The sequence below is a fragment of the Eretmochelys imbricata genome, chromosome 22, assembly GCF_965152235.1.
Source record: "Eretmochelys imbricata isolate rEreImb1 chromosome 22, rEreImb1.hap1, whole genome shotgun sequence".
Classification (NCBI taxonomy): domain Eukaryota; kingdom Metazoa; phylum Chordata; order Testudines; family Cheloniidae; genus Eretmochelys; species Eretmochelys imbricata.
This window is the reverse complement of record NC_135593.1, coordinates 14,365,665-14,373,616: the sequence shown is the minus strand read 5'-3', so window position 1 is coordinate 14,373,616 and position 7,952 is coordinate 14,365,665. Positions and strand designations below refer to the sequence as shown.

At 50.0% G+C, this 7,952-nt stretch overlaps 1 long non-coding RNA gene across 1 annotated transcript; it reads right to left on the bottom strand.

Moving 5' to 3' along the window:
* Positions 1-1,069: 1,069 nt before the first annotated feature.
* Positions 1,070-5,828, bottom strand: LOC144278515 (uncharacterized). The gene is made up of 2 exons (XR_013348595.1): positions 5,206-5,828; positions 1,070-1,316 (listed from the first exon to the last, which is right to left on the bottom strand). It is a non-coding gene; the product is annotated as an uncharacterized LOC144278515 (long non-coding RNA).
* Positions 5,829-7,952: the final 2,124 nt, after the last annotated feature.

Below are 7,952 nucleotides of genomic sequence, written 5' to 3'. Positions count from 1 at the left end.
TTGACTTCCGTGAGGCCGGGATTGTACTGAGAGAGTCATTCTGCCACTTTTTAAATAATGAATAGATTTCAAAAAACCTCATCCTTTAGTGGGGAATTCGTGGACTGAAGTGGAGGCGAATGGCTCCACGGTCTGCACACTGGATACTGCGGTGTGGATTTACAATCTATGTCCTGTGCAAATGCCCCCACTTGTGCCAGTTACCTTCACCGGGGTTCAGCACTTAATTGCAAGCACAGTCTGTCCTGTAGTTAGGACAGCATTTGGGTTTTTTCGGAAGGGCGTGTCACAAGGTGACTTGGTCCCTTTAAGGGGGGGACCTGGTCTACCTCCAGGATAATTGATCAGGGAAATCTGGCCTGCAAAAAGGGTTTTAATGAACAGCTGGCACACTCGGAGAAAGGCGCGGTCAGCTGGGAAGAAGAGGAACTTCAAAGGGAGACGATAGGACAGTAAGAGGGGAGACACAGGAAAGAGGTAGTCTGGAGTTTCCTCCCTCAGGGAAAGAACTCATGAGGAGCTACTGGAGGGAGCTTGTACCATGGGACTGGCTCAGTGAAGGGAGAGGGCAGGGGTGAAGGAGACTCCTGAAGCTGGCCTGGGAGAAGGCCAACCCTCCCTCCCAAGACAGGCCTGGGGACGGACCAGGGCTAAGGACCTGGCCTGGAGAGAATCAGCCTGGGGAAAAGACACCAGAGAAGAAGCCCTGAAGCTTGGCAGCTCAACAGGAGCTGGGTCTCCAATGAGAAAGCCCTGCAGAGCCCTGGAGCGGGAGAAGAGTCTGCCCAGGACTGAACCCAGGAAGGGTGGAAGAGTTAGGGTTCCTTTGTCTTTAGTATGGACTTTGGATACCACAGAAGGGGTGAGGCTGTCATGCAACCTGCCAACGGTTGAGCCCCCACCCCAGACCCTGGAAGTCCCAAGGCAGAGAGTGAGGCACAGTGGCTGCAATGGTGGGTCTCACCACGAGGGATGCTCCAAGACAGAAAGTCTTGCACAGGGCGAGGTTCATTTGTGCTCTGCATCGACCTCGGAGATGGGGTCAGAAACACGGAGTGAACATGAGGAGTTAGAGAGCTGCCAATTCCTTGGCTTTTTTTTACTTTTCCCAAGGAGAAAGAAAGCACAAACAGTATTTCAGTCTAGGATCTGCTGAGCCAAGCCTTCGTTCTGATGAAGACATTGCAGATGCATCAGTGTGTCTGGGAGGCTTCTAGCCATGAGAACATGAAGACTCCTCAGGAGAGATGAAACCTGCCTGGATTAGGCAGCATGGAAACCTCGTCCTGCTGTAGTCACCGGAGTTGAAGGCAGCCCTAGAACAGCAAGCAGGGAGAGACAAGGGTGTGCGTAAATCTTGGAAGAGTTCCATCCACTTCTCCCTTGCAAAAAAAGGCTTTTTTGCACTTCTTAATTTGTGAGCCACCAGTAAATGCGCCCACTGTCAAAAGCAGCAACTGGGACTAGCAGGAGACTCCAGATAGATGGTTTGTTGCTGCTCTGGGATGGCTTTTGTACTATGTTAACATTTTAAATGACGCAACTCTGGGGAAGTGTGCTGGATCGACAGCCCTGCAGGTGCAAGACCTGGACCCCTCCCCAGCATGAGGACAGCCTGGCCATCTTGCACCTGCCCTAAGGCAGAGGAAGCACCTCTGCAGAGAGGGTCAGTTCGGTCCTTGGCCTGCTGAGATGGCTGAGTGAGGATGGCTAGTTCGTATCGATTGTGGTGGGTGGATTTCTTTCTTTGATGCAGTCACCCAGCTGGGCCAAGAATCGCCAAATGCATTGCACACACTAGCCTGCGAGCAGCGTGAATTGTCCAAAGCTAATCACACAATATCCTACCTGAGACACGAGGTAATAAATCAGGGAGGGGGAAGCATCACACTCAGGGCTGCTGCCCCTCATGCTGAGAGCCACAGGCTCTCTCCACCCTTAAGCCCGGCAGGAGCAGAGGGGAAAGACAGCTCTGGAGCTACACTCTGTTAAACAGAACCAGGACAGGGGCTGCAGTGTCAGGAACCTGGTGCCCAGTGCTGTAATTCTGGCAATTGCTGCTTACCTGAGCTTTTAACACCCACAGGTTTCTTTGGAGCTTTGTTCTGCTGTTCATTTCTGTCGTCTGCCTGTGGGAACCTTCCTGACCCCAGCCAGCAAGGGAGCCCTGAATGCTAGATCCACTCATTTGACTTGCTCCCTTCTCGCCATTCTGGAGGCAGCACTGAGCAGATACTGGAGATCGCTAATGGATGTCTGCAGCTGGAGGCTTTCTTGGCTGGAAGAGCCGCCAGAAAATGGGCTCTTCTGGTAGGAGAGAGTGTGAGTGTGTGTGCGTGCCTATGTTTGTAGAGTTTTTTGCGAGTGTCTATGTTTCATGACTGGAAATGCCATGCCAAGAGCCCTTTGACAGTTCTGATTTCCCGTCCGTGTGGAATTCAGAAGCAACAAGATTTTTAGAAATGTGAGGCTGTAAAATTGGGTGAAAGGTTGGGGAAATTTCCAGCTGGCTCACCCAGCCCTCATTACCACCCAGCTGTTTGGCACTACATATCTCTTACCAGCTTGACAGGAGAAAGCTCTTGGCTTGGGGTAGGTGGTGGAGGGTGGGGTGGATCTAGCATGACTCTGAGGGTGGGCAGAAGGCAGGATAAGGCTTGGCTCACCACCATGTCCAAGCAACTGCCATTTATTTGGTTCCACTCAGAGGAATAAAACTAGGGTGCACTCAAGCAACCCAGACTGGGCCACTACAAGACATTCAGGCGGAGACTTTTAATGCTGCCTAGGAGATTTGGGTGCCCAGTTCCCATTAAAATGCATGGACGCGGCCTCCCTCTCTACTTCCCTACCTGGAATCTTGGGTAGGATTGCAACATGCTGTTAACATGGCATCAGATGGGGCTGAAACTCCAGGGCTGGATGAAACGTGTGGTTGTGTCCCTACGTGGATTGCAAACTGCCCTGGACTGGAAGGCACTGTATAAAATGTCAGCCATCATCATTGATCGCTTCTTGATGTTGCCACTGACTGTTATGTGGCAGACACGGCAGTCTAGAACAAGCTTCTGTCACTGTAAAGGTGTTCCTGTCCATTTGCAGCGGAGCTGGAGAGATGCTAGTTTTTAAGGTGCTAGTTGTTCCAGTTGCTGGGGTTTTGCAGATGCAGCCAGAGATACCCATGAGTTTGGGGCAGGGCAGATGCAAAAGGGCTGTGATTTTAAATACAGGGAGTTTTGTGGGTATATGGAGGGAGCTGGGATCTGGGGTTGTGAGAAGGGTGTATAAGGGGAGGAACCTCAGAACTTTGTGTGTAGCGGGAGGAGCCAGTTAAAGGGTCAGGGGATATTGTTCTAAAGTCATCTCTTAGTGCTTTGTGGTGTGTGGGTCTGTGTGTGTGTGTGTGTGTGAAGAGAAAATCTGCTATTTACATTTGTGCTCCTGGTTAGAGGGGCAGTCCATGACTAGAGCAGTACAATTAACTGATTTTTCAGTTCACTGCCAAACCACCAAAATCAGAAAAATAAAATTCAGTTTGGACCCAAAACCAAAAAAATTATTTGAATATTTTGTCGAAGGGAAAAAGGGGGAAAAGAGTTCATTTCAGTGTGAACAAAATGTTTTGTTTGACCTGAAAAAAAACCATTTAATTTTGATTTCAGATTATGTAATAGTTGAACAAAAATTGAAGGAAAATTTGAAACAAAGTTGGGTCAACAAAAACATTGAGCTTTTTTCAGAATTTTTTTTTTGGACCAAAGCAATTCAACGGAAATTCGTGATACATTTCAGAAGACCCAAATCTGCATTTTTTGACAAACAAAAGTTTCAGTTTAAAAATGTCACCCCTTTCCCCGCCAGGCGTGGTCAGGGAGGGTATGACTCAGCTTCAGACTGTTTTTCGGGGAGAAGGGGTTAATTCTTCCAGCAGCCTCCTCAGACTTGTATCAGCCAGGGGAGAAGAGGTGAAAGGTCAAGGACAATCAACGCCCCATGGAGTCCCAGACTCCAGATTCACGAGGAAGGGGGAGTCTTTCCTGGGGCTGCTGTCTGTGTCCAGGAGGGGCGATTGGTAGAGAAAGCCGTGAGGGTAGTTTAGGTAGGAGTCATAGCTGGAACAGTTGGGGGAGGTGAAGACAATGTCCACAGAGAACTTATTCCCCTCTCACTCGAGAAGGAGATGTTACCCTAGGGAAGGGTTGGAATAACACGAGGATTCCCAAATCCATGGGCACTGAAACATCTCCTGTTCCAGGATAGGAAAGGAACCCTTCAGGTCAAGGATGGGCTCCATGAATTGAAGTCAAACACTGAAGAACTTGGGGACCATGACTTCCCTCCAGGACTGGGGATCTGTAAGGTGCTGCTTTGCACTCAGCCCACGACAGACCCACCACCACATCCAGAGTCACTTTTCAGGTAAGTTAATTTTCCAAAACACTGTCTATGTATTTCTGTGTGAGAGAGATTGAACCAATTCTCCAGCACACCTATGGCTACAGCTACCAGGGACGACCCCTTTTAGGTGACCATACGTCCCGTTTTGGCCTGGACAGTCCCTTTGCTAAGCCTTGTCCCAGTTGGCCCAACTTTTTTGACAGAAGTGGGCATGTGCCCCTTTTGCTCCATCAGTTGGCAAGAGCAAACAGGACACATGCCCACTTTTGTCAAAAAAGTCAGGTACGGTGTGGAGGAATGTGGCTGGGGCTACAATGCCAGCCCCTTGGAGCAGGGAGACAGGGCTTGTGCGGGGGGGGGGGCCTGTAGGGTTCCAGTGACCCCAGCCTCATGTGGGCAGCAGGCAGGGGGCTCGGGCCAGCCCCATGTGGGGGAAAAGCTCAGGCCAGCCCTGCGCGGTGTCCCATTTCCCTTTGGGAAATATGGTTACCCTACCCCTTTTGCCTTTCAGGCCTGCTGCAGGATTCTTCCTTGGTTCTTCTAGCTGAGCACTGCTTCCTAGGCTTTCTCCCTGGGCGCCATGTTCCCTCCAGCAGGTTCCCCTCTCCCTGGGGACCTCTGGCAGCTTTTCCCAGGGGAATGTCCTGAGGCTGCTGCTCCCGGAACATTCCATCCTTAATGACAAGCTGGCTCTTTGTAGCCACACCCTCTTAATTGGCCCAACTGGGAACACCTGCTCTAGTACAGGGGAGTTGATCCTGCCTCCCTTCAAGGGTCCAGCCACCCTGTGACAAGGTCCCTACTCACTGGAAACTGCTCTGTTCCAGAGGCATGGGGATAAGCTGCGGGGCTGTCCATGCCGAGGCCTCGCTGGGCCATTCCTCCTTTGGGGAGAGACATCAGACGGCGACAGCAAGTAGGAGCCACTTGGTTTTCTCTGGCAATAAATTGGGCTGGTAATAGATTAAACGCAGGAGCCGAGGATTTGTTCTAGCAGAAATGCTATCGCCCGGGGTGGTTTTAATAAAACGATAATCAAATAAAGAGCGAACTACAATAAATTAATGTCTTTCACCGGGGAGGCGGGCACAACTGTCCTTTTAAAGCTGCCACCGATGTTGTAATCAGTGAAGAGAGAGGGTGAAGGAAAAAGAAAAAGAAGGGGGGAGAAAAAGCATTTAACCCTGCTTGTTAGACATGTGAATCCCGCGTCTAATTTCCGACGGACTTACACCATGTGCGAGCACTGATAAGGCCCTGTGTGAAATTGACAGCTCGGTCTGAGCCGTCTATCTGCCATAAACCATTTCTTTATTGTGCAGATAAAGGAGCTAGCCTGGCTGAGCATGACTGTATGATTAAACTGTTCATCTGAGGGAGGATAGGTGAAGAAAGAGACACATTCCTATTAAAGCCGCTATTAACTAATGAGGGAGAAGGGAAATACACTATGTGTTTTTATATATACACAGACTTAATAACCTGTTTTCAGGCTGCTTTGGGCAGGGGTGGGAACGATATGGTGTATGCGTTGGTTTGGGGTGTTGCTGGAGGAGACCTGTCCTGGCCAGGTCGGAGCAGCAATTGTTGTGTGAGAGCTTGGTTAATTGTTTGAGAGGTGGTATATGTGTAAGAGAGAGTCCAAGTGTGTGCCTGTGTCAAAGCCTTGGGTGTGTACACATGTGCGAGGAAGGTGTGTGTGGATTTGGCTATGTATGAGTTGTGTTTTTGTGTCATCGCAGGGATATGTATATGTGCATATGGGAGTGTGTCTGTGTGTGGGGAAGATGTATGGGCAGTGGATAACAGCCTACAACAGCTACCAGCCAGTGGAGTTGCTCCTTTAGCTCAGGTGTTAAAGACCCAGGTTTTTAGCACTGAAAGGTGCTGATGACTTTTGCAGGTTGCCTTTATACTTGCATGAGTGTTTATCCCCATCTATGTATTTCTGTGTGTGAGAGAGTGGGCCTGTGTATACATTTGGATGGTTGGACACAGTTTTGCAAGGGTGGTCATGTGTGGCTGTGTATGTGTTTGCATGTAGGTAGGTATGGGTGTATGTTTGAGAGTGTGAGTGCCCACAGGGACTGGGTGCCTTTTTCTGTTCAGGTTTCAGAGTAGCAGCCGTGTTAGTCTGTATTCGCAAAAAGAAAAGGAGGACTTGTGGCACCTTAGAGACGAACCAATTTATTTGAGCATGAGCTTTCATGAGCTACAGCATCCGATGAAGTGAGCTGTAGCTCACGAAAGCTTATGCTCAAATAAATAGGTTTTTCTCTAAGGTGCCACAAGTCCTCCTTTTCTTTTTCTGTTCAGTTTCCCTTGCCAAGGTCTAACCAGGGTCATTTGGTGAGCGCTAGAATCCAGGAATAAGCTTGAGGCTTGAGTTCTTCCTACCTTAAGTTGTAATGTAGGGAGGTCTGAGAAATGCCCTCAGCTTCAAACTCCTGCCACTGGTGGGGGGCTGGATGAAGTGACCGCCTGAGGTCCCTGCCAACCCTACAATTCTATGCTTCTGTTCTGACTTGAATCTATACAAGGTCCCCATAATCACTGTGCTCCTGCAAATTGCCCACCTCTCCAGGATATCGCCCCTGATACCCTCCCCCCCCCCCCACACACAGCCAAAGCAGAGCTTCTCCAGACTCAGCATTCACTCCAGATTCCCTGAAACCCACTGTTGGGTCTAGATGAGCGCCCCAGGAATTCATCCTCCCATTCACCAGGCCTCCCTGGGAGCTATGGAATGTCCTCTCCATGCCTGTCTGCAGAGGTTTAACAGGTTGGTATCTCCTCCAGGAGGGTTGCTTCTCGGTGTGTGGGATAATGGGCTCCATGCAGGGATTGTCAGACAGAGGTATTCTTCTCCTCACTGCTAATGGAAGCTGATGACTTGGGTAGAGCATGAGCAGCCTGGAGGATTTTTAAAGCGTTAGAGTGGAGTAGCCCTGTTAAATCAGGCCAGATGGTCACATTAGCTCTGTACGGGAGCTATGAGGCTCCCTGTCCATCACCCGCTCGCCGGCCTGGCCCAGTATCGCAGTTTTTCTCTACAAGCCTTTGAAAGCTGCTCTTGGGGAAACAGAGAAACGCAGCCCGCCCCTCCTTTTCATTATCAATAAACGCGTGCTATTGTCTTCTAAAGCAATTTCATAGCCGTTGCACAAACACGGAGCCATCAAAGGAGCCTTTCACTGGGCTGCTGCGAGAGACAATGGGAAGCAGATACACCTTCATCCACAAAGAGCCACATTTCCATTTCGATAACAAATGTCTCTGCCCCCGCGTCGTACACCCTGTGCCTTGTTGTGTGTGTGTGTGTGTGTGTTTCTTTCCCCTTTCCCCGCCGAGGAGAGGAACCCACCAAGCAGAATGGTGCACACAATAGCATTCACCCTTCCCTCTTCCTGCCAGGCGCCACGCTGACAGATCTGATAGGCCCGGGCACCGCCGCTTACTTTTCATCCTAAATAGGGGAGAAAAACAGGCTTTATTTCCCTCCCTATCCGTTATCTCCTTCTTGCTTGTTCTCATTACAATGCACCCGCCAGGAC